The 27,453-nt window shown below is 39.6% G+C and overlaps 1 long non-coding RNA gene across 1 annotated transcript; it reads right to left on the bottom strand.

The window, feature by feature from the left end:
* Nucleotides 1–2,909: 2,909 nt before the first annotated feature.
* LOC123379718 lies at nt 2,910–27,453 on the bottom strand. Its single transcript, XR_006584594.1, has 4 exons — nt 24,929–27,453; nt 21,297–21,434; nt 15,274–15,363; nt 2,910–3,339 (listed from the first exon to the last, which is right to left on the bottom strand). It is a non-coding gene; the product is annotated as an uncharacterized LOC123379718 (long non-coding RNA).

Consider the following 27,453-nt stretch of genomic DNA (forward strand, 5'->3'; position numbering starts at 1 on the left):
CTCTCTCAAATTAATAAATAAACATTAAAAAAAAAAGTCACACAAACAATAAAAATTGGTTGTCATTATTGTTGTTATTATTAATAAGAAAATTTCTTCCTTTTGTGGACTTCTCCATGCTTCTACTCCTAAGCCTTTTCTGTGATTTTTCTGATATAATCTAAGAAGGGCTAATACCAAAGGTGAGTGGGCTAAAAGTTTTCCATGCCCACACCAGGATGGAAGAGGAGAAAAGCTCTTTGCTCATCTGTCAGCTCTTCGGCCTCTGAGAAAAGCTGCCCCCAACTTCTAATTGCCTGCTCCCAACTCCACAGTGTCTGGGGAAGGGCACGTGATCCACAGGCAGCCCTGACACCTTGCTGTGTTGCTATAGTAAGGATGCCCTTTATTGATCAGACTTGCCTGGAGTCATGTAACTCCCCAGACTGCTGCTGGGCTCCCCAAGGGGCAGTTGGCAGGCAGCAGTGTCTCTCTGGACCAAGGCTGATCCCCAGCCCTGCCCTTTCTCCCACCCTGGACACATGAAGGCTGCCCACAAAAGCACCTAATGCTTCTTTGTAGTGTCTTGTCATTCACACACTAATTTGAAGTCACAGATCAAAACCGGTTGGAGACACCAGGGAAAAGAGATTTGAAGATTCCCCGTCTTCCCTAAAGCAATGCTGCAGTCCTGCATCAGCAGCCAACAAACCCCATTGTTTTCCCCAGAGGATCTCTCTCCTACCCTTTAATTTCACCACTTTCTAGAGTCTCTCCATCTTGCCAACATTTTTATTATAGGCGGTTTGACACTGTATCTTAGAAGAAGTGCAATAGGTCTGCTACCGATTAGAAAGTTGATGCCCCAAGAGGTTAACAGACTTGCTCAAAGGTCACAGTTCTGGTTAGTAACTACATAACCCAGAGACACACCCCATTTCTCTAGTACCCTCAGAGAATTAGGCAACCAGAAGGCGTTTTCACATGGACCTTCCTTTTTTTTTATTTATTAGCTTTTTAAAAGCCAAGTTTAATACTTTTTTCCTATAAATATTTGCATAGAAATATAGGTGAGGGGTCATTATTTCTAAAAATATGGCATTAAAGTTTTCTTGCTTGCTCATGAACTCCAAATGTCATTGAATATTCATGTTTATCTATTGAACATCCACCTCCACCCCCACCCCCACCCCCACTGCTCATGTGTTGGTGATCTATGAGATCACTGTGGGTACTTATTGGTGAGGGTGCTCAGGCAGAGTGTTCACATAATTAAGTAAAAATCATATAACAAGTCAGCAGCACTGCCAGAATCTGGGGGTTGTTGTTAATGCAAAATTCTTTCATCCCTAGAAGAAAAATATGCAGGAAGTATTCTATAGTGCTCTAGCCCATACCAGTGGAAGGCATCACTAATCAATCACAGTACACTTTCCTTTCAAACATAGATTCAGTCTCAGAATCCTTCTCAAGACCATGGTCCAAGCAGCTGTTCCCCCATCAACAAGTCCAACATAATATGTGGTGATATGGGAAAGCCTCTTGAAGCAGAGTCCATTACACATGAGACTTAAAGATAGGAGATAAGACTTAAGCAGGAGATAAGGTGGACTAGGTAGGAATTCAGGACATTGTCTCTTATCATTCACTCACCTCCTAATACCTTAGTGTGAATTAACTTACTATATTAATATGTAGAGGATAACACAAGGGAGACAAAAAGTATAAGAAATTTCCCCCAAGGAATTATGTTTGAATAGAGGATCTGGACACCAAAAAGAAGACAGTGGGCACTGAGCACTTTGCTAGAAAGAAAGAATACTGTCAGCTAGGTGAGGCTGCTGACAATCAACTGTATCAGTCAGGATTCAGTCAGAGAACTAGAACCAAGAGAAGAGATATGTATGTATGTACATATGTATATGTGTATATTATACGATGTAACACAGGAATTTAACTTTATACAATTGTGGTAGCTTGTTAAACAGACTCTGTAAAGCTGTGGTCTTCATATCTCATGCTGGATCATGGAGCCTGTAAGGCAGGCAGTAGGAAAGGGAAGATGGGCATAAAGTGAACAAAGACAAGCTGGAAGCCACTGCATGAACTGGAGCCCACAAGGAAGAACCAAAACCTATGTAAGTTCTCATTGCTTCTGACCTACATGGTGTGGATTTACTGCAGAAGCACAGGTCTTTCATCATGGATCTAAACACACGCAATGCCCAAGAGCTGGAAAAACTGAAGGAGAGTCCCCAAGAAGAAGGAATAGTTGGAGACCTGCCTGACTGCTGCCTCATGCAAAGGAGGTGATCCTTCAGATAAGGTACGATGTGTGAGAGCTACAGAATGGCTACTACTTCATGTCCAACCTCCAAACCTCACACAAGGAACCTCTCTGGCAGCCCACCACAACTGGATACAAAACAGGGAGGAGATTTGGGAACACGAGGTTCAACCTAGTAAGTTGTTATATTACAAAGCCATCCAACTGAAAGATGGACTAGTAATGCCAGTTCTTGCCTACTCACCAGCACCCCCTGCTACTCCTCTCCCCTCTAGAACCCCACACAGCTGTGACCATCTCTAGATACAGATGACTGGACTAGGAAAGACATTTGACCCAAGGAAAATCAATCCATGGGCTCAATGAACCATCAGTTATTCTCTCTGTCTCTCTGTCTCTCTCTCATTTGAACAAAGCACACAGAGACTCCACTGGTTAGATGTCTGAGGGGGTTTACAGAGACTGAGTAGAAGTTGACATGTCCATCCAGACCCTGTGCAAGCAGGGAGAGCTGAAGCAGAGAGGCCAGCAATAATGAGAGAGATTCTGTGACACTTGAGCAACACAAAGGCCCCTCAGTTCCTGGCTTTCTTTGAGGGGCCCAACTGTACTTTGCTTTCTGTGTAAACACATAATGGCCAACTGTAATAAAAACTCTACTTTCACCTTTATTTTTGCCAGCGGGGCTCTTTCTGGGTTTTGCAGACAATCTGTTCCTAAGTCAGAAAACCAAGGTTGAATTCAATTAGTACCTGCTTCCCAATTACCCAATTCCTCCCTAGTTATCGTATTCAGTGACACAGATAACAAAAGTTAGAAGTGCTTCGATTCACATTCACAAAGATGCACCATGAAATCATAGTAACTTGGAGTAAGTGGCAGAAAAAATGAGAGCCGAAGGAGTCACGCAAACATCTCCCTCTCGTGCTGAGTGCTGGGCACATCACGTCATGTCAGCAGAGGCTTCATAAGGTAGTGAGAGGGGGGCAATTTCAACTCACTGCTACTCCTAAAGTGTGCACTTGAGAGATGGCGCTCTTCCCAGAGCTGTCAATCTTCCAGCATTCACGATCCTGAAAATCGATTTAATAGAACATTTTAAAGGAACTTTTTCAAAACTTTATGCCAAAAAGAAAAAAGAAAAAGAAAGAGCAAGGTGTTAATTGCACTTTAGAGCTTCAGGTGCTTTTCAGTCCAGGATCTCAAAGTATTTGATGAACTCTTATTTCACAAAGCCTTGCTTTACCCCTTAGTGGGAACAGATCAGTATTGTTGAGTTCGTTTTACAATATGGAGAAACTGAGGCCCTACTCAAAAAAGACGAGAATGTCACTGCTTCCAATTTTTGACTTCAAGAGGAATTAAGGGGAAAATGTGGCTCATTTAGATCATAGGCTTTGTAATTGCCTCAGATTGAGATATCATGTCATGCATATTTCAGTTGCAAATACTCTACTCAAGATGTCAGGTTTCACTGGCCAGTATGCCATTGCCACAAGATTGGAAACATGCAGGCAGCTAATAGCCCACATCCTTACAATTCTACAAACAAAAATGGAAAGAAAGTGCATTTATCCAAGCTTCTTTTTTTCTAAAAATCTCAAGGAAGAATTCTGAGTGGTTTGGGTTTGCATGCCCACACTGGCCAATTGCTGAGGTTAGAGAGATGCATACTGTGATTGGCCAGGCCTAGGCCACATGTGTCACCCCTCATGACCAATGGGAGCAGGGAATACCGCCAGAAAAAGAGGATTAGCCAAGATATAACCAGCAGAGGAATTGCGGCCTGAGCAGCCATCCCAAGTTGTGTCTTCAATAAACCTACCTCAGCAAAAAGAGGTAGCCAAATGCACACATCTTATCTTCTCCCTGTCTTAAGCCCTCTAATATAAAGATGCCTTGGCCCTAAATCTTTGTGTGGGCACACACTTGATATCTTAGGGTAAAATCTTAGCAGAGGCACACCTGGGTCAAATGATACTCACATTTTTAGGGTTTTGATCCTCTTTGCTGACCTGCTTTTCGGAAAAGGGGTACAAATTTACATCCCCACCAGTGTGTGGATGTATTATCATTATTATTTTTATCTGATTCCTAAAGAAAAGTCAAACATACCATAAAATGGCCAATAGGAGACAGAAAAGAGAAGAAGGAAAAGATCCAAATAAATTACCACTTAAACAATCAAGATTAGAACTGAGAAATGTTTGTCCTGATGAGGTATGAATGAAATCTGGCAAAAGATAGATGATGCTGGATCCTTATCTATGAGCAACGGCCATGACCTTTCAGAATCAGGCAGCAATGTGAATAAGAAATGTCCCTCATGTCAGGCAGCTGAGCATTTAGAAGTAGCTGGCCATGCATAGCTTACTTCCCCAGTCTCCTCTGACAAGAAAACCAGATGAACTCCCGGCAGCATGCAGATGGGATTATGTTTCTCATGTTTCTCAAAGATCACAACCCATTGAAGCCAGGGCAACGCACCTGTCAGAGGCAGACTCTGCCCCATAACTGCCCCGATGAACTGTGGGCTAATTGCCACTGGCAAAAATAATCTCCACAGATTCCAGCAGGCATCATAAATAACAAGGGGCTCTGTGACAGTGCATTATGACAAGGTCTCAATCGCTCTTATCTTTTACTAGAGTGGAGCTTGTGCATTTGTGTTACTAATGAATCTTTCTCATTTGTGCAAGTGATGTTTCCATTTGACAATGACATGAACATAAAGCGGAGGTTTATGGAGGTTAATTTACTCCATTGTGAGAGGTTCATTATTTAACCTGACGTTGAGGACAAAACAATGTAGCTTAATAGATGACAAATAGAAATTAGTTGTGATGAATTTTGCCATTTAATTCTAGCAGGCTTACTGACTGTTTGCCATAAACATGGCAAGAAAGCAGGAGTTAAACTCTCTGTGGGCGGGGTTTGCTCCCGCTGCTATTTTCAGGGTACCATGCAAGGATCAGGAAACCTTCGTTGGGAGGGTCTATTGGAAACAAGTGATGTCCAGTTACACAAAAGACTCTGGAGCCCTATGGTAATGCCCTGTCATTTGGTCATGTTTTACTGGACTGCTTTTCTTTAACACCAGATAAACAATTGACCTACAAGCCTAGACACTAGAAGTCGTATTGAATTTTGATAGATGATAGCATTAGCATCTAAAGCCCTATACTTGTGCCTTTTTTTTCTTTCACATGAAGGTAGCTGAGCAATAACAGGAATGAGCTATAATTCTACAGTCAGAGCTTATGTTTGAATTCCAGACCAACCAGTCAGTAACTAGACGGTTTTCTTAGTTAGTTATTCAGCTTTTCCTCACCTCAGTTTCCTCAACCATAGAATGAGAATGATAATAGTATTTACCTCGTATTTTAGATCAGGATGGGATTCTGGGGTAGGAGAGGTACATACAACTTGGAATTTATATGGAGTCAATGTTCTTGAATAATGGTTAGAAATTCAGTCATTTTTTATTTTTTTCCCCTCCATCAAGACATACTATCTGCAAGAAAACCAGGATATGTCATTTACACCATCATACAATCAGTGTGCTCCGTGCCCCAAAGGTACCTGCATTTGTACATGCCTTTTCACCATAAAGAGAAAGACTGTCCCCAGGTTAAGGAATTTTAAGTCCAACTGATTGGGTCAAGAGGGAAAGAAAGGAAAAGAACATTTTAGGCAAAACGGACAGCCTAAGCAAGGCTCTGCATTAGTAAGGAGTATGGGAAATAAAGAAATTCAGTATATTCAGACCACAGCAATCCAGAAGGTCATGTAGGAGAAATAGGCAGGGCCAAGACTTTGCAGACCTTTGAAGGCCAAGGTGAAGAGTTCTTGTCTTCACCCAAAGAGCAGTGAATGACTGGAACGCCAATGTCCTAACCAGAGTTATAACCTGTTTAGACCTATTTTAAACAGATTAACTCTGGAATTATATGCAAAATAGCTTGGGAAGCAGGCAAGAGTAGATGCAGTCAGACCAGACTGGAAGGTATTGCAGTGGCCCAGACAAAGATGACAGTGACTTTAGATGAAGTGCTGGTAGATAAAGAGAAGTAGAAAGATTTGATAAATGTGTAGGAGGTAAAATTAACTGGAATCGGCAATGGATTGGATACGGGGATAAAGAAGAAGGGGGTATCCCTGATGACTTGCATGAGTCACTGAGCCCAGCACCCTCATTTAGAAATAAAAGAATGAGCCTCAAGGAGAGTGCATTGATTTTCCAAAAATCAACATATGCCTATTAGTGACAGAGTTCATAACATGTGCTATGTGTATATGGCATCTATACATATGATACATATACATAAGAGAGAAACAGAAAAGGTATTTGTGTGTATACTCTGTGTTGATACACATGTATCTAGGATATATTTATATAAACTAAAACTTTGAGCACTATTTTATCTCTAAATAAAAGTTAGAAATCCTATGCTCACCTCCTATCTCTATAAACTGCATCCCTGTGACATATTACTCATATTCTGTGCTTGTTTTTCTAAGCTGCAGAGTATATATACAACCTCTATATACTTTCTTTTATCTATCCACTGTGTGGCCACTTCTTTTTTATTGTTATTCTGGCTTCTATTCAATTTATTAGCTTGTGGTCTATGAAAGCATATTTTAATAATTTTGAAGGAATCTTTTCATCATGGAAGCTTGTCTAAAGAAGGCCTGGAATAATCAGTATTTCAGATTTTTAGTACACTCCAGCCCCTTCCCCCACCACACACACATACTCATATATGTTTTGCTATTTTAAAGAAAGAGATTTAACAGCCATAAGGCACTTTTAAAAATAACATTCACATCTGGGCTGACCACCTGTATGCCAAAATTTAGCTTGATGTTAATTAAAACAGGCATGTTATAAACCTCAGGAAATGGCAGCTGACCCCTAACTATGAATGTAATGCTATAATAATACGTAGTAAAAATAAGACATTTTGAGGCTGTTGCCCAAACCACTCATGCATTAAAATTCTCACCACTGTATACTCTGCGAGAGGACGGGTAAATCAACTGCAGAAGTGGTCCAACCAAAAAATAATAATGATAACAATTCGAAGAGTAAGAGCCATTCATTCATTCAACAGATGGCTGTCCTGGACAGACATCAGAATTCTGCCTTATGATGAGGAAGATTCTGTGTGGAGTTTGGAAGATTGATTGGCTCTATCCTGCCAGATACAATAATAGTATCAATGCAGCTGGTATTTATTGAACACTTTACTACGTGTCTTAACCGAGACGATTTCATTTAATCCTAACAACCCTCCAAGGTAGGTGCCATGATTATCCCCATTTTACAGATGATGAAACAAAGGCTTAAAAGATTTATTTACCCTCAATGGGTGGTACAGTGGCAGAGCTGGGACTGGAATGCAGGCCATATGACCCCATGGCCACAGAAGCCTGCCCTCACTCCTGCTTGGACCTGTTCCATCTGTAAACTCACCCCATTCGTTTCATACCCACCCACGACTGACCTCCTGCATTTTCTACCACCTCCTTTCCTGATCCTTTTTTGTCACTTTACTCCCATGTGACCCCAGAGCCTCTCCCATTTCCTTTTCACTCTCCCATCAGCCCACTCATTTGAAGCCACTTCTCTTAATTGCCTCTGACACCCAGGCATTTGACAACTCAGCTTTTGCTCTGCTTTTCATTTGATCCAGCTATTTGCCACTGCCTCTGAATGCTAAAATTGTCCTCTTTCTCCTTGCACCTTAAATTTTTGCTTCATAAAGCAGGGTATTGGAAATTTGCATTTTAGGACATGTATATATAGAATGCGACTAGGTAGAGTAACATATATTTATCTGCAACTGGATATTAGAATACACAGACACTGGCATTTAAAAAACAAAACAAACCAGGATTCTCTATTGTACAAACTACATTGTCAGGAGTGCCCACTGGCACAGTCATGAATAGCACTTGAAGTGGTAAGTCTAAGTTCATGTCTAAAATGTCCATATTCTCTTCCAAATGTGAACTTTAAAAAACTTTAGGGGCGCCTGGGTGGCTCAGTCAGTTGAGCATCCAACTTCAAGTCAGGTCATGACCTTAACAGTTAGTGGGTTCGATCCCTACGTTGAACTCCGTGCTGACAGCTGGGAACCTGGACCCTGCCTCAGATTCTGTGTCTCCCTATCTCTCTGCTCCTCCCCCACTCATGTTATGTCTCTCTCTCTCTCATAAATAAACAACATTTTTTTAAAATAAATAAATACTAAAAAGATTTAAAAACAAACTGTGAAATTCAACTGTATTGCAGTTTCTGAAGCTATAATCATGATTATACAAGGTATACAAGAGTCACTGAATCCACTGGATATGCAACATGCAACAAGATTTGACCAAACTCTGTCCCATAGGACCTCTAAGGCTTTAGGTATACTAGTTTGGATGCCAACTTTGAGTCAGAAATATCTAGGTTTTGTTCACATCTCCACACTTACTAAGTGAATTTGGACAAGTCATTTAACTTCATCGTGCCTTGGTAAATAATCTTAAAATGTGAATGATTAAATAGAACCTTCCCTGTAGAATTCTGATGAGAATCAAATGAGAGAATACATTTAAAGTGCCTAATCTAGGATGCACACAGAAAATGGTATCATGTTGTTGTTAATACCAACTCTTTACAGGGGCATCTGGGTGGCTCAGTTGGTTAAGCGTCTGACTTCAGCTCAAGCCATGACCTCACAGTTCATGAGTTGGAGCCCCACATCGGTCTCTGTGCTGACAGCTCGGAGCCTAGAGCCTGCTTTGGATTCTGTGTCTCACTCTTTTTCAGCCCCTACCCTGCTTGCACTCTGTCTCTCTTTCTCAAAAATAAATAAACATTTAAAAACTAAAAAAAAAAAAAATAGCAACTCTTTACAGTTGTTGCTCTTATCCTAGAAGTAGCTGCAGTAGTGTTTGCTGCAACAGCACGTCCAAGTTCTGTACTTGGGAAATTCTGACTACTCCTTCCTTCTTCAGCCATACCAAACTGCAATTACCCCCAAACACCATAGTGTTTCATCTCTCCTGTGTCTTTTTATATATTATTCTCTTTTCCTGGAAATTTCAGTCCCCTATAAACTGGCCTAATGAAGTCCAAATCACTGTCTGAATCACAGATCAAATATTTGCAGTGATGTGAAGTTCACCCCAACTCCTCAAGACAGCCCTTAATATTCCTTATCCCACTTTTCTTAGAAGTGTCTCCCTACTAAAGTGAGCTGGTGTAGAACAGGGACTATGTTTTATTTTATTTTTGGTGCTATATTTCCAACACCAGCATAGTGGCTGGTGTACTGTAGAGACATATGTAGAAGCTTTGGCACCAAGGAACAGAACACCGCACCTAAAACTGCCTTAGCATTAAGGAAGCATGTCGTCTCATACAACATCAAGTACAGAGGCAGGGTGGGACCCAGGGCTCATTCGATGACTCAACATCCACATCAGGAACTTGGCTCTTCCCACCTTCCTGCTGCCATCTCAATGAGGCAGCCTTGCCTTATTCATGGACATAAGATGGCTGCCCTACTCCAGGCCTCCCATCCAGGTACAATAGGAAGAACCATTTTTTTTCCTGTGTCTTATTTAGAGTAGCCAGAACCCTGTCTCCAACATACTTCTGAAATTCCATTTCCCAGGATTAGGTTTTATGTTCATTCCCAAATCATTCATTTGCAGGGGAAATGAGATTACCACAATTGCTGTAGGCTAGGGATCAGCAAAGTTTTTCTGTAAAAAGCCAGATTGTAAATATTTTAGGCTTGGAGAACCATACAGTCTCCATTGCAACTATTCAATGTGCCCTTACAGCACAAAAGCAGCCATAGACAATGTGTAAATAAATGAGTGCTGTTATGTTCCAATAAAACTATTTACGGATACTGAAATTCAAATTTTATATCATATTAATGTGTCATGAAATAGTCTTCTCTTGAATATTTCTCAACTACGTAAAAAAATCTTGAAACCATTCTTTGCTCAAAGGCCACATAAAAACAGGCAACAAATCAGATCTGGCCCAAGATCTATAGTTTGCCAACCCTTGGCTTACATTATTTGGAGTCAAATGTATGTTTAAGTGCCATCCACCATAATTTCCAAAGTGCGTTATAAATACTTTAAAAAATTAAAGAAATAAATGATTAAAGAGAACACAGTTCTTGCTTAGGAGAAGTTCATAGGATATACATGTATATGATTTCCCCCAAACTATTTTTGAAATAATTGCTTTCCTTAATGATGGTAGAGTTAGCAGGACTAAACAAACAAAAATTGTGGTTTGTGACAGCTTAGATACTAAACTGTGAAAATGGAAGGTAAATAATTTTTTGTGTTAGGATGTGTGGGAAATACAGATTTAAAAAACTCTCCATGAATCTAAAGTCATAAAAGGTTTGCTTTGATGGTAAGTAGGTGAAAGAGATTACTTAATGGGTGTTTTCTATGTTAACATCTTCTGACTTCACAATTTTCCAAACATAATGTTGCATGTATCCTGATGCAGGCAAGGAAATAATTATAGAGTAACTGCTTGCACTCAGTGTAAATTAATCAAATGTAAATTAAATAAACTGTAAATAGAAGAGATACTCCTTAGCTGATACAGCTAGTGAATCACCTCCATTATAGACTCATTTTTGCAAAATTACATCTAATCATAGTATTTTAAGATAGTGTTTGGCAAAACATCTCTAAATCTGTCAACAAAAGCAGTGATTACTTCTTTGCAGCTGAATACCTTTGCCAACAAACACCCATCTGTCTGGAAAGATTTATGTATGATTCTGCCTAAAGGCAGGGCTAAAATCTCAATGACCTCTGGAGTTTTCTTTCACCTTTGTGCTCTGAGAGTCAATAAAAATTCATTTTAGACTAATCGTACTACGATCCTTAAAAAGACTACAAACCTAAGATGTAATCAAGTCTGTTCCAAGAATCCCCAAAGTAAATATTCTTCTAGGTAATTATATAACTTATTTTGCTTGGTCAACATTTTAATCTTGCTTGTCATTTGCTGCTTTAATAGAGTCCAACTCCTTAATATGGCTCATAAGACCCATTATAGCTGCAGTTGAAGTCAGTACTGTTCTTTATGCTCCACTGGTCTGATTTTCTCAGTTCTTCAAGCATGTTGTGCTTGCTTCCAGACCTTGGCCCATGCAGGTCCTTCTGCCTAGGCCACAATTCCACTCTCCTTATCTCACTCACCCCTCAGTGCAGTTAACATTTCCTCTTCCTTCAGGCCTTTGATTAGCTTGGAGGATCTGGAAGTCTCTGCTCCTCCCACCCCATCATGGATTAGGTGGACCTTTTATATGTATAGCATCCTATGCTTGCCTGGTCCTTTTGTAGTATTTATAATCGAAGTACTTTTCTGTGTATTTGTTAGTCTCCAGAGTTGAGGACAAGAACTGTGACTTACAATAATTACAATAAAAAATCATAGTAAAAAGTAGAGGAGTCCAGGTCATAAAGGGATTTATATGCCCTGCTAAAAAGTTTAGACTTTACCCTGAAGGGTTTTAAAAGAAACCATTGGAGACATTTGTCATGCCCATATATACCTTTTGTAATGATAACTTTGAAGAAATATCAGAGAATGGACTTCCAAAGAACAAAGGGATGGATGGTAAAAGATCCACACTAGAGGCAGCAAGACCACTTGGGAAGGGGTTACTGTACTCCAGGTGAGAAAGGACAGAGGTCTGATCTATCACCACGAATATTGTGAATGGAACATAGTGGCCATTTAGTAGGTGGAAATCTATACAGTGTGACCACCTGTGTATGAAAATGAAGGACTGGAAGGGAAAGAAATCAAGGCTTGGACAAGTAAATAGAGGATAGAGCTAGTCACATCAAAAGAAATCTAGGAGAAGGAGCAAGTTGAGGCTGGGGGGAAAAGAAGATTAATTCCATTGCAGATATGTTGATTTCAAGGAGCCTGCAAAGTATCTAGGAAATGACCAATAGACATCTAGACCAATAGAAGAGAAGTCTAGACCAAAGGAAATGTGAAAGTCATCAGATTATAAAAAGCATTGAAGTCACAAGTATGTAAGTTACTCAAAGAGAATGTATATTTAAAAAAAAAAAAGTAGGGGAGAGCTTGGCCAGAAGCTTGAACAATACCAACACTTCAAGGGTAGGGAAAAAGAAGGTAAGGGAATCTCATAAAGAAAATTGAGAAATAGCCAGAAAGGAGGGTAAAATCAAAGGAAGTATCATCAAAAGAAACAGTAAGTTCCAGAAGGCAGATATTATTAATCAGCTATGATTATATAACAATCACAAAATATCAGTAAGAAAGCAAAATAAGTATTTATTAACCTGCTCACATGTTCAGGTACAATGGCTCTTCTCAAGCTGCAGGGGTACATATTGGCTGGGACTGCTCTGCTCTATATGTCTCTCATTCTTTTGGGACCAGTAAGCTGTCTAGGTATAGTCTTTTCCCAGTGATGGCAGAAGCCCAAGAGAGCATATGGAAGCTTACGATGCCTTTTAAATCCTAGTTTAAGACTGGCACTTTACCACTTCTGCCCATATCAATTGGCCAAAGTAACTCTCAAGGCTGAGCTCCACATCAGTGAGTGGAGAAGTGATTAATAGGGACAAGAATTAGGACTGTGGCCGAAGCAATTTCATAACAAGCTTAATATCATCCTCAAGTAAAAAGTGACATTGCTAACTCAGATGAAAATATTGTTTTGTGTGTTTTAAAACACCTAAAGCCAGTGACCTGATTGGCCCATCCCTTTTGAAGACTCCAGCATGCCAGGGTCAGCCCTGACAAGTCATACCCTTATAAGAAGCCAAAGAGCTTTCCAGGAGAAAATAATCATATGTTGTATCGGTGTTGGGTAGGTGTGAGGTCAGGCTTCGGCATCAAGAAGAATTCTCAGTCAAGTAAGCTCATGGAAAGGAAAGTTTATTATAAGTATATATGTCAAGTAGAAATGGGAAGCCACCAAGAATGGAGTCATATCCACACAGATCGATGGAACAGAATAGAGAACTCATAAATGGACCCACAAATGTATGGCCAACTAATCTTCAACAAAGCAGAAAAGAATATCCAATGGAAAAAAGACAGTCTCTTCAAGAAACCGTGTTGGAAAAACTGGACAGACACATGCAGAAAAATGAACCTGGACCACTTTCTGATGTCACACACAAAAATAAATTCAAAATGGATGAAAGACCTAAATGTAAGAGAAGAAACCATCAAAATCCTAGAGGATAAAACAGGCAACAACCTCTTTGACCTCAGCCATAGCAACTTCTTACTAGACATGTCTCCAGAGGTGAGGGAAACAAAAACAAAAATGAACTATTAGGTCCTCATCAAGATAAAAAGCTTCTGCACAGTGAAGGAAACAATCAACAAACTAAAAGACAACCAACAAAATGGAAGAAGATATTTGCAAATGAAATATCAGATAAAGGCTTAGTATCCAAAATCTATAAAGAGCTAATCAAACTCAACACCCAAAAAAACAAATAATCCAGTGAAGAAATGGGCAAAAGACATGAACAGACACTTTTCCAAAGAAGACATCCAGATGGCTAACAGACACATGAAAAGATGCTCAACATCACTCATCATCAGGGAAAAACAAATCAAAACCACAATGAGATACCACCTCACACCTTTCAAAGTTGCCAAAATTAACAACTCAAGAAACAACAGATGTTGGCAATGCAGAGAAAGGGCAACACTTTTCCACTGTTGGCGGGAATGCAAACTGGTGCAGCCACTCTGGAAAACAGTATGGAGGTTCCTCAAAAAATTAAAAATAGAACTACCCTACAACCCAGCAATTGCACTATGGGGAATTTATCCAGAAGATACAAAAATGCTGATTCAAAGGGACACATGCACCCCAGTGTCATAGCAGTACTATCAACAATAGCCAAATTATGGAAAGAGTCCAAATGTCCATCAATAGATATAGAAGATAGATAAAGAATAGATAAAGAAGATGTGACACACACACACACACACACACACACACACACACACACACACACACTGGAATATTACTTGGCAATCCAAAAGAATGAAATCTTGCCATTTGCAACAACGTGTATGTATCTAAAGTATATTATGCTAAGCGAAAGAAGTCAGAGAAAGACAAACATCATATAATTTCACTCTTAAGTGGAATTTAAGAAACATAACAGATGAACATAGGGGAAGGGAAGGGAAAATAAGATAAAAACAGAGAGGGAGGCAAACCATAACGACATCTTAAAATACAGAGAACAAACAGAGTTGCTGGAGGGGAATTGGGTGGGGGGGGATGGACTAAATGGGTGATGGGCATTAAGAAGGGTGCTTGTTGGGATCAACACTAGGTGTTATATGTAAGTGATGAATCACTAAGTTCTACTCCTGAAACCACTGCTACACTGTATGTTAACTAACTTGGATTTAAACTTTAAAAAAGAAGAATGGAGTCATATCTAGGGGCTGAATACTTTCCCCAGCTTTCACACAGGTCTAATGGTCTTTTTCTCATATTATTTTAGCTACTCTTTGCACTTCTGCACCATTCTCCCCATCTATCAACTGGCTGCTCCTTGTACTCATAGTTTCTGTTCCATTCTAAACTCTACTTCCATATAATTCTGGATGACCATGACTAGCTTGGGGCATTTTGTGTCCCTACTAGCAAGTGACCCTGGGCTCTCCAAGTTTCTCAGTTTAAACTTCTAAAAATGAGATTCATATTTCTTCAGCTCATTTCTCACACTAACATGTTTAATAGGCAAACTTATTAATTGGTCACCCTTGTGTCCCATGGCCATCCCTAATCTATTTGTGACCCACTGCAGGAAGGTACAAAGAGTAAGAATTTCCCTCAGGAAGTACTGTGAGTAGGAAGGTATCAGTTGAACTTTCTAGTACAGGGAGGTTCCCATAACATTGGGATTAGAATTCAAAGAAAATCAAGTAAAATGCCTACCTTCTAACTATCAGGAAAGTACCCAGGCAGAAAGTTCATCCTGAAGGCAGAAGGATTGGAGATGTTGTGACTAAACCCCAGGTCACTGATCTATTATAGATATAAAAAGAGATTTGTAACATGTTACATAATTGAATGTTTCTTGTGTATCTCTCAGTCCAATCTCATTTACATAAACTTACCCAAGACCCTTGAGATAAGAACTAAAGAAATAAATTGAATGCAAAATTGTAATACTGGGAGAGATGTAAGAAAAACTAAAGCCACACTGTTTGGAATCCTCATCCAAGGAATGAGATGCCAGTTGGGAGAAGGTCCTTCTCCAACCTCACTGGGAAGAATGATATATTAGGGGAGGAGGGATGAGGCCATGGCCATGTATGATGGCTGGTAAGATACCAAGAGAGCCAGGATGGCTATGGTTGTCTTTCCTACATTACCAAAGAGTAGAAACAAGCTTAGAATAATAAGTAAGAGTTCCTGGATACATCATGGCCCTTCTAAATGGAATCATTTGATGGCCTCCAAATTCCATTGCAGAAGATCAAATTTCCATCCAGGTACACAAAGAATAGATATCCATAGGTCTGGTGGTAGGGCTAGCACTGCTCTTCCCACAGAATTTATACAGATGCATCCTTAAGCAAACATAGGAAAGATTTGCTTCTCTGTTCTTGGAGAAGTTATTCAGTGAACACTGAGGTTATTTTCTAATCATGGGTTGTGTCCCTACTCCCAACCAAGGATGTCTCCAAGTACTCAATTGTTTTTTTTAAACTGCATATCTACTCTGCTTAGAAATGAGTCATATCTGAGGAGAATGATATCACTGGAGATAAAGAACATACTAGAAGCAATTAGAGAACAATAGAGAACAGCATACCGCCAAGTGCCATACAAAAGAGTACAAAAGACAGTTCAAAGCACGCAAGGTTAAATTAGCTAGAATCATGGTAATGGGGTCAGGGATAAAGAGAGGATTAAATTTGAGCTAACTCCAAGGAATCAACTGTTATGGTCATTAAAAAGTCTCCAAAGTATTTCCGTCTTCCCTCACCCTCAAAAAAAAAAAAAAAAAAAAAAAAAAAAAGAAAAAGAAAAAAGAAAAGAAAAAAGAAAAATAATAATAAAAATGTATAAATAATTATTTACTTTAATTTTTTAAATAAACATATGCCACACCTGTTACTTTTAAAAGGGGGGACAAAGGTGTTAGCAAATCAAACCATAAGGTGTCACAAATCCAAGAAGGTTGGAAATCACCACATTCAAGTCCCCCTTGGGTTTGGAGAGATTTATGCTTCTTAAGGGCATTCAGACATTAACAGCTCAAACCCCCACACTGTACCCTGGCTTCATTTAAAGGACCCATAGGTCAGACCAAAACACAACAGAGCTTTATATGCCAATTTTTCTTGACTCTGTGTAGGTCAGGGGAAGTTAAGCTCATGTAATTAGGGGATAAAGACGGAGGCTGGGAGTGGGGGATGGAAGCATGATGAAAGTTCCAGAGTTTAAAGGCTCAGTAGGAAGCCAGAGGAAAAGTCGATAAAGTCATGTCTTTATGAAACATGTGTTTTCCATGGTAGAGCAAACGCATTTGCCATTAAACCCAGGGAATCTCTCTCTGTGACTTGGCACTCTCACCCACCTGTGGGGCAAGAACAATTCAAAATCATTATGATGATTGTGAGGCCATTGTTATCTCGAGCTACCTTCCCAATTATAAAATGTCGACTCAGTTACATTCAGTCTAATATCAGCACTAAGTACATTACATTGCATTAACTTTATTTCACAATTGATAATCCAAGTGACTTTTTGTAATTCTCTCTTAAGTAAAATGGTTCATTAGTTGAACTATCCATAAATGATGCCAAAGAACAAAGAGGTTCCTCAAAAGTTCAGTCTAACATGTAATCACCAAAAGAGGTCAGTAAGCAATGACAAGCAGCAATAAAAACAAAGCAGTGAAAATTAATAACAGCCATAACTGAGAAAATAAATGAATAAAAGCCCCTAATCCTCAGAACAAATGCATGGAAAAGAAATTTAGATAGTCTCAGCAACAAACATCAATACTCATATAAATGACTAGATCCCAGAGTTAGTCTCCTGGATTTCATCTGTGCTATTAACAAACTAGTGAAGCCGTGACTCCTTCAGACTGGAAACCAGTGTTAATGGACCTCATGAGATTCTTCTGAAAAATGTAGTCATATTGATGACTATTTACAGTACATACTTCCATGATCCACCAGGAACTATTAGCAATAGTATTCTTATGACCACATAAAATTCTATGTGATGAGCAAACAGGGTTTGTCTATAAGAAATTTTTGTTACCTATCATTACAAAAAGGGGAGATAATGTCCATAAGCTTTTTCAGTCTTTATTCATTATCCACCATCTATCCATCTTTCCATCCATCTAATCTTTTCTCGTTCTCTTCTTTCTTTTTTTCTTTCTCTCTCTCTCTCTCTCTCTCTCTCTCTCTCTCTCTCTCTCTCTCTCTCTCTTTCTCTCTCTCCCTTTCTCTTTTTCCTTCCTTCCATCCAAAAAATGTGTACTGAACATTTGCTAAATGTTAGGCAATGTTCTGGGCTTTGGGAAGACAGTGGTGAATGAGAAAAACAAGGTACTTCCTCCAGTGTAGTTTATTTACTACATTCACATTTACATTACTACACTACATTTACTACATTTACATTATTTACATTTTAGAGAGGGCAGGCAGACAAAAAAAAAACAAAAAACAAAACAACTAGTAAACAAATACATAAAGAAAAAAATTTCAGATAATGTTTGGAGCTATAGCAGAAAGAGAACAAAGTAATGGGAGACAGTGAGGCTGCTTTAGAGAAGGTGGTGAGAAAGGCCCCTGTCTGAGGGAGAAGTGACATTTGAGCTAACAATTGAACATGGAGAAAGCTCAGCTACAACTCAGGGTTTCTCAATTTCAGCATTGTTGACATTTTGGACTGGATAATTCTTTGTTGTGGGGACTTATCCTGTGCACTGTAGGATGTTCAGCAGCATTTCATGTTTTTCCAGCCTCTGCTCACTAGATACCAGTAGCAACCAACTCCAAGTCATGATAATCAAAAATGTCTTTATGGCACAAAAACAGACACTCAGATCAACAGAAAAGAATAGAGAACCCAGAAATGGACCCACAAATGTATGGCCAACTAATCTTTGACAAAGGGAAAGCAGGGGAAAATATCCAATGGAATAAATACAGTCTCTTCAGCAAATGGTGCTGGGAAAACTGGAAAGCGACATGCAGAAAAATGAACCTGGACCACTTTCTTACACCATACACAAAAATAAACTCAAAATGGATGAAAGACCTAAATGTAAGACAGGAAACCATCAAAATCCTCGAGGAGAAAGCAGGCAAAAACCTCCTTGACCTCAGCCGCAGCAACTTCTTATTCAACAGGTCTCCAGAGGCAAGGGAAACAAAAGCAAAAATGAACTATTGGGACCTCATCAAAATAAAAACTTCTGCACAGTGAAGGAAACAGTCAGCAAAACTAAAGGCAACCAACGGAATGGGAGAAAATATTTGCAAACAACATATCAGATAAAGGGTCAGTATCCAAAATCTATAGAGATCTTATCAAACTCAGCACCCAAAACACAAATAATCCAGTGAAGAAATGGGCAAAAGACATGAATAGACACTTCTCCAAAGAAGACATCTAGATAACCAACTGACCCATGAAAAAATGCTCAACATCACTCATCATCAGGGAAATAGAAATCAAAACCACAATGAGATACCACCTCACACCTGTCAGAATGGCTAACATTAACAACTCAGGCAACAACAGATGTTGGCGAGGATGAGGAGAAAGAGGATCTCTTTTGCATCGCTAATGGGAATGCCAACTGGTGCAGCCACTCTGGAAAACAGTATGACTGTTTTTTCCTCAAAAATTAAAAATAGAACTACCCTATGACCCAGCAATTTCAGCACTAGGTATTTATTCAAGGGATACAGGTATGCTGTTTCAAAGGGGCACATGTACCCCTATGTTTATAGCAGCACTGTCAACAATAGCCAAAGTATGGAAAGAGCCCAAATGCCCATCAACGGATGAATGGATAAAGAAGATGTGGTATATAATATACAATGGAGTATTACTCGTCAATCAAAAAGAATAAAATCTTGCCATTTGCAACTACGTGGATGGAACTAGAGGGTATTAAGCTAAGTGAAATTAGTCAGTCAGAGAAAGACAAATATCATATGACTTCACTCATATGAGGACTTTAAGATACAAAACAGATGAACATAACAGAAGGGAAGCAAAAATAATATAAAAACAGGGAGGGGGACAAAACAGAAGAGACTCTTAAATATGGAGAGCAAACTGAGGGTTAGGGGAGGGATTGTGGGAGGGGGATGGGCTAAATGGGTAAGGCGCATTAAGGAACCTACTCCTGATATCATTGTTGCACCATATGCTAACTAACTTTGATGTAAATTAAAAAATAAACAAATTAATAATAATAATAATAATAATAATAATAATAATAATAATGTCTCTAAACACTGACAAATATCCCCTGGGGGACAAAATCACCTCTGCTTAAGAACCACTGGACTCTATGAAGACCTAGGGAAAAATCATTCCAGAACAAAAGGACCAGCAGATACAAACCCTATGATGGAAATGAGCCTGTTGCTCTGGCAGAAAAAGAAAGGAGGCCAATGTAGATGGAGTGCAGTGAGCAAAGCTTAGACTAAAGCAAGGTGAGATTGGGAAGGGGCCAGCTCAGGAAGGACCTTGCAGGCCATGGTAGGATTTACACTTAAATCATGAAAACACATTCTTGATAAGGAAGCTTTTAGTCTAATGGAGTAAAGCATAAATGTGTGAATCCAGATTTTGGAATGTCTATGCTTCAGCAATTAACCAAGGATATCCTTGAACTAATGTTCCATAGTTTGAGGATTCCTCCTGTATCCAAATGCCCATACCTATGGAAACATTAGAGAAGAATAACCTGGAAGAATCACAATCACCTCCATTCTGGTAATTGTCTCCACAGTTAGGTTACTGTACTGCATTAATTCCCCTTCATAAAAATGTTCAACTCATCTTTTAACAAACAGCTTTGCATGAACATCTCCAGTACTAAGTGAAGAAGTACTTAATTTATCACCCTGTGGACAGGATCAGGATTGTCAATGGTGAATAAATTGTATGTCACATTCGATTTGTGTTTGGTTTACATGTTATTGTATCAGAGGTTAAAAAAAAGCCTCAAGTTGCCAGCACAGGAATATCTTTTGGAAAGTTTATTCTGAGACAGGAACAAAAAGATTCTTCTCTTTCTATTTCCCCCAAAGAGAGATATAATTAATGATAATACTCTTGCACATTGAAATAAACACACCTTAACATGGTAAGTAACACAGAATTTCTCAGCTGGGTTAGATCTGGGAAAAGTAGTGTTGGAATCTGGAAGACCAACTCTTCAACACCTTCCAAATCTCAACTAAACAAAAGTTCCTTTCAAAATTACTCAAGCATGATTAATTGAGCTGCAGGCTAAGAAAGTGACTATATGTCAGAAATAACAATAAAAATAGAGTGTGGAGCAATTTGTAAATGGTGTGGTAGATACAGACTTCAGGTCATATAAAAAAAAAAAGAGGCAAGAAGATTTTGCAAATAAGCAACATTGACAAAGTGAATAGAAGAGCAAAACACCTGTATCCTCCTTTCAGCTCAATAATCATGGAAGCTATGTGATCCCTCATCTAGGGAAAAGTGTTTGGGGCAAGGAAACAGAGTTTCTAACTTGGATGCCACTAAGCTATGGTCTGACTTTGGCAAATCTCCATGCTCTGCCTCAGTTTTCTTACCAGCTGAATGGGTATAACAGTAGCAAGTGTACTTACCTCATAGAGTGGGTCAAATAGCATAACATCACAAATATGCAAAAGTTACATATAAAGTATAAAACCTTTTAAATATGTAAAGAATTATGGTCAACAAATCACCTGGGGTTTTATCCAATGAATAGTCTTTTTTGGCTGAAAGGAAATTTCAAGTATAAAATTTCATTTCAAATGGTCCACATAATCCACAGATCCAGATGAATGGTGGAGAATTCTAAGTTTGTTTCCGCTGCATGGAAACTGAGATACAAGAATGAGACAAAAATTAAAGGTATCTTCTGTAGGCCTGATCTCAATATTTAATTTCATTTATTTACATGCACCCCTCTCCTCATGGAGAATTAAATTCATTCATTCATTCATTCATTCACTCATTCAACAAATAATTATTGGATACCTACTATTTATAGGGACAGTGATAGGTCCTGGGATATGAAGAATAAAACTAGATCCTTGTCCTTGAGGACAACCCTATGGTTGACACACAAGAGAAGAGGGAGCCCCTAACATTCATTGAACATAGGATTATGTCAGCTACTTTCAACATGGTTATATACACTTTAGGACCATTTTGTGGGTGACAAACTGAGAAATAGAATGTTTAAAAAATACTTTGCATAAAATCACAAAGCTTCTAACTGGGGAGAAAATCTGAGCCTATTCATGCATTCATTCACATTATGTATTTACTGAGCACCTAATATGTGTCTGACACAATGCTAGGCACTGGGGATACAACAGGACATAGACAAAAATCTCTTTCTCATGGTGTTTACATAACTGTGCATACATGCAAGTCTGCCTAACACCAAAAACCCAAGACCTTTCCACAAGATGCTTCCTATGGGTCACCACTATGTGGCAACAACAAAAACAACAACAAAAAAAAAAAACAAGAGGGAAAATACACACACACACACACACACACACACACGCACGCACACGCACACACACACACACACACACAAAACAAACCCAAATTAATATCCCCAGTAAACCAGAAATCGAGAAAGAATAAAGCCAGATAAAAGAGGTTGCCAGACACTAAAATGTCCTCTTCCAAAATCTAAATAAAAAATGTTTGCATTTGGTTTGAGTGCCTGGAAGCCCAAAGGCAGGCGGCTCACAGACCACCGACAGCACAAAGACAGTGCCTGTCAGGGCACAAACATGAAAACCAGCTCTCCACCAGAAGGCCTGAGGTTTACAGGAATTAAAAGGCCTGGGTCCCTGGCTCTTGGAGATGGCGAGACAAGACAGAAACATATGCCTGCCCGCCTGGCAACAGCTCTCCCTGGCCTGGAATGAGTATGTCTACAACGTCCAAGGGAAGCTGGCAGCCACGGTGGCCTCGGATGGAGAGAAGCCACTGCCAGCCAGTACCAGCACGGGGCTTCCCTACAGGCAGCTCTTGCTGAAACAAAGAGGGATGAAGGGAAGCTGTGGATGTCCAGCCTCCAGGCTCAAATCTAAAATCGAGAGCAGCGCTGGGCTAATGGAAGGCCGGATCTGCTCCAAAACCCTGACACTGTGTCTGGGATGCAATCTGAGTAATTTCCTGATGACTCTTCTCTGCATAATGGATTTGAGTTATAAAGGAATTTATGCCCTCAGGACCAAATTACCCAGATAATTGAAGATACAATGAGGGAGAGGGGGGAGAGTAGAAAAAGAGAGAAAGACCTCAATTACACGGGTTTCTCCTTCACTCTGAACGAGTTCAACATCTGATTCACCATGGTGTTTAATTTTTAAAGTCACTTTACATCCATAAACTGCCCTGTCTGGAGTATAGTGAAACTGCATCAAGGCCTAATTTAACGTAGGCCTGCAGACTTTATAGCCTGAGCCCACCACCGTCCACCACCCTCGTCCTCCAGGATGAGACTCCACTTCCTGGTTTAAGCCTCACAATCGCAACTAAATCTATGACACTGCATTAAGGGTAGAGAGGCTTAATATTAAAATAAGTTCTGCTAAAACCTATAGGCAGCCAGGCTTGCTTTGGGAGCTACAACCTATCCCCCAGTCACAGCTAAGCATCTGATGGTGATTTTAAAGACAGAATGGTTTGAATTCCTCAGAGCTGGACACCTACCCTGCTCCTGTTCCTTTCTGCAGTCATTCTCATACTTGAGGAAACACAAGAATTTCTTGCGGAATTGGAAGCACAAAACCACTAATGGTCTTGTGTGAGTGCATTAAGGGATCTTCAAAGAGATTGTCAAATTCTGTCACCTCTGTGCTGACTTGACACCCAGGCCCAAGGAAACTGTGTGCCTAGAACATCGCTTTCAGGCTTACCTCTGGGACTAGTGCCTATAAGGCAAATGCCAAATCTTGCTCCATTCCACACTCAGTGGAAGAAATTTTGAAATGTCAGTGTCTAAAAAAATGACACCAAAGACCCCTTATCCACATGCTTCCTGTGTCTAGGTTCCCCTCACTGCCATAGAATGTGGGAAAAGAGACACAGAGAAACTACTTTTTTAAATTTTCCCATGATTTAGTCCAGATTTATAGAGAGATTAAGGAATCTCCATTATAGAGTTGTTATTTACCCCAGCACAGTATATTGTGTTTATTGACAGAACCTCATTTTGTCAATACATACAGAACTGGATGGACAAATGAATAAAGACAAAGGCTCTGAAATATGACTGGAGTTCTGAAACCCCAGAATCAGGGCTGTAACAAATGGTGGCTCACATAAGCAAATTTGGTAAGTTATGCATAGAATTTACAAGGCACCCAACACTGGCCTGCTCAAGTAAAGTCTGCCATGAAGTGCCAAAGGGCTTGGGAGTGGGGGTAGGATAGAGGTGGTGAGTAGTCTATAACAGGTGTTAAACCACTTATTCAAGCACTCCCACGAATGGCCTGAAAGATTTTCCCAGAATCCCCCTGCTCTCTATGAGTCACTGTGGGAATAGCAGTGAGGTTTGGAGTTGAGTTATAACCATTCAGTGAAGCATTTCCCTCCAGACTGTACAAAGGAAAGGGGCTATGTTAGTAAATTTATTGACTATTTCATTAGATCAATATGGAATATGATTTAAAAGGCTCCGCTCAGGCTCTTTAAATCTATTTAATCAAACCAATTAATAAAAAAAGTAAGAAGTTGAAGCATATCCTGTAAGGTGCATCATAAATATATTCCCTTACTTGGGCTTTTGATCTCACCCAGGTAATTAACAGCTTTAGTTAAGTTCAGTCATTCCTTCATGCCTGGCTCTGGTCATAAAACCCCCAAGCTATGTGTAGCTCTTGGATTTATTATGTTTTTCTTAGTGCAAGAATGTCTCTCTCATTCCGTTTTCTCCCCTCCTTGAGAAAGTTTATGTAGCCATTGCTTTTGCAGCTGTCATAAAGGCAACACTGGCTAGTGAGCTTTGTACTGCTCAAGAGGCTGCATTCCCTCAGCTGCTGGTATCCAATTCAGTAGCTTCTTCACTCTCATCCAACAATTCCACACTAATTCCTCTCTAGGAATGGGGAGATAAAATCATCTCAAAGGCCTGACTTCTCTCCCATTGTCTATCTATTCCCAGCTACTTTTCATGAGTGAAATGACTTCTCCCTGCTACACAGAATATGGCTTTTATTACAGGATTTGGAGCAGCCTGCTTCCCTGTAACACTGAGGATGAACCATTCTTATCAGCTGCTCAGTGACCCCACTCTCCTCAAACTTCCTTCAAATCCTTCTCCTACCAGGTCCCCAGTTCCATCTACCTGGCTATGAAGCTTTGAGATGCCTAGTCAAGCCGACGTATCCACTCAAGTTGGGAGGGAAAGTTCAGTGTCCCTCCAGTGACAGAGTCCGTGTCAGCTTGGGTCTATGAGGCTGAGCATGTAGCTTCATTCTGCTTTACAAGCAGAGAAATCTCAGTTTGGAAGGGCAGCAAATGTTTCCCCCAAAGCTCTCCTCTGTCTCCATTTGAGAAGCTTGGTAAATATAATTAGCTGGGTAACTGCACCAAGGTTCTTCCACAGCTGAAAGCAGAGTCTGAGAAAATAGGACAGTTAGCTATAAAATCCAAACTGTGTGTCAACCGTAGATCTTCTTAAATAAGTCACAATTCTTTGTGCAAAAAGTGGGGGAGATAAGATTCTCTCTTGATATGACCAGCTTTCCATGGGCAACCAACTTCTGTTTCCATGCACTGGAAGGCTGGGAAGGCTCACAAAAATTCTACGGGAGGTCTTAAATCAGAGCCATTGCTTTCTTGGTTTAAGACCAATAGCAGCCTATTTTACTTTTGCCTCCTTCTACTTACTTTGGTCCAATTCAATACATATTTACTAAATCTCCACCATTCTAGACATACTCAGAAAAGACACAAAAGAAATTCAAACCACAGAGGGAGCACAAGGGTTTTTTTCATCTTTGTAGGAGATGAAAGCAGGCACACGTGAAATGCTCATGTTTAAGACCATATTCGCCTTAACCAGCCCTGCAAACACCTGTTGACACAAACTTCTGGCCAGCATTCATTCAACATTTCTTGAGCACCTACTCTACACTATACACCAGGCTACAAATGGTGTGCGTATTGTGTGTGATAAAAAAGTAAGTGAGAAATTACTGATCCCTATGGGCTTACTGTAGAATAGAGGAGGTAGAAGATACCTACAAATAACATCAAGGCTCTTTATACCATGGAATTTATATGAATAAAACCCAAAAGAGTTTAATTCAAATCCTCATATCAGTTTAATACAGTCTAAACTGCCAATTCTATTGTACACTGAAACCCCACCAATTTTTTCAAAACAGGTAAAGGCCCCTTTGATTTAAGTAGATATCTGATTTAGAGAACCTATTTAATGAAGTAATATTTTAAAACTTGTAGTAATTCAAATTAGTATTGACAGTATATTTAGCAGAGGGTGCACTTGGATAACTACTTGACAAAAATGTATGATTTCTATGTCGGTTGCTTGAAAGCAGGGTTTATAAGACACATGAGGGGAGTTGAAAACTATTCTGTGTTGTTTAACCATTGCAATCATATTACATCATTGCCTTAAAGAGAAAATTTTTTTCCAAGTAATCTTCCTTCCTAGACTAACATTAGTGTAAGTAGAAACATCCTCTTCTAATAACATGATAAATTTTAGCTCAGCCTCTGTGTAAATAATCACTAATACTGACTTGCAGAAAGAATAGTCATCATAATTCCTAGAACTTTTTGAGCCCTTGTGAAGTGTCAAATGTGAAGCTAAATGCTATAAGCGCATAATCTCACTGATCGTCACAACAACCCTACAAGGAAGGTTGTCTTATTAGCTCTGTTTTGCAGATGAAAACATTGAAGCCAAAGGTCCCATAGCTAGTGAAGACTGAATTCAGAGCTCCTACTTTTAAATGAATCCAAAAATCAATGGAGTTGTGTCACATATATGCAGTTCAGGGTTAAAATAAGTAAGTAGGTTGGCAAAAGTCCCAAAAATATCCACAAGCACAGAGGGAACAAATGTGATTTTTTCTCTACCAATTTCCTTTAAACCTCCTGATTTCTAGGGGGACCGTTTTTGCTCTGTGCCTCCTGTTCTTTCACCTGCTCTCCAATCAAAGATGCTCAAGTGGCCAAATCCACTTAAAATATTTTTTTTAAATGTTCCTTCCTCTTGCTTCAGGTGCTTGTCTGTATGAGGTGACTCTGGGATGCCTGGTGAAGAGAGAGCTTGGAGAATGGCGTGTAATTCCCATCACTAAAATTAAATTATTAATTTTTTATCAATTAATTGGATGAGGATTGGTGCGAAAGACAGGCCCTCAGCTCGGCAGAGCTCTACTGGGTGCCAGATAAAACAAGAAATACGCCTGGGTGAAATGGGTAAGAGGGGACGAAAAGCCACAGTAGTAATAAATGTGAGAATCCCCTAGTTTCAGGAGAGGGAGAACAAACCAGCTCCCAGGAGGAGAGACGCAGAATCACTAAGATTTCTCCAAGGGGGCTTTGACGGAATCAGCCCTCCAGGCCTTGTGAAAAGAAACTCTACTGGTTGCCCAGGAGTTGCTTTTCTTAATTCTCCCCCATACTGAGGAAGATCAAATCCCAGAGAAGAGAGGTTTCGAGCCCCCCTTTGAACAGATGGAAACTGTTCTTACTCAAAAGACTGTCGTGTTTTTTTTTAAATAAAAATAGTTCATATTTTCTGGATATATAAATAAATCACACTCATTATAAAAAATATCAACCGATTTACAACACACATTTTTAAAAATGCTTTTTTTTTTTACTTGCCATTCC

Source organism: Felis catus, chromosome A1 (assembly GCF_018350175.1).
Source record: "Felis catus isolate Fca126 chromosome A1, F.catus_Fca126_mat1.0, whole genome shotgun sequence".
Lineage (NCBI taxonomy): Eukaryota > Metazoa > Chordata > Mammalia > Carnivora > Felidae > Felis > Felis catus.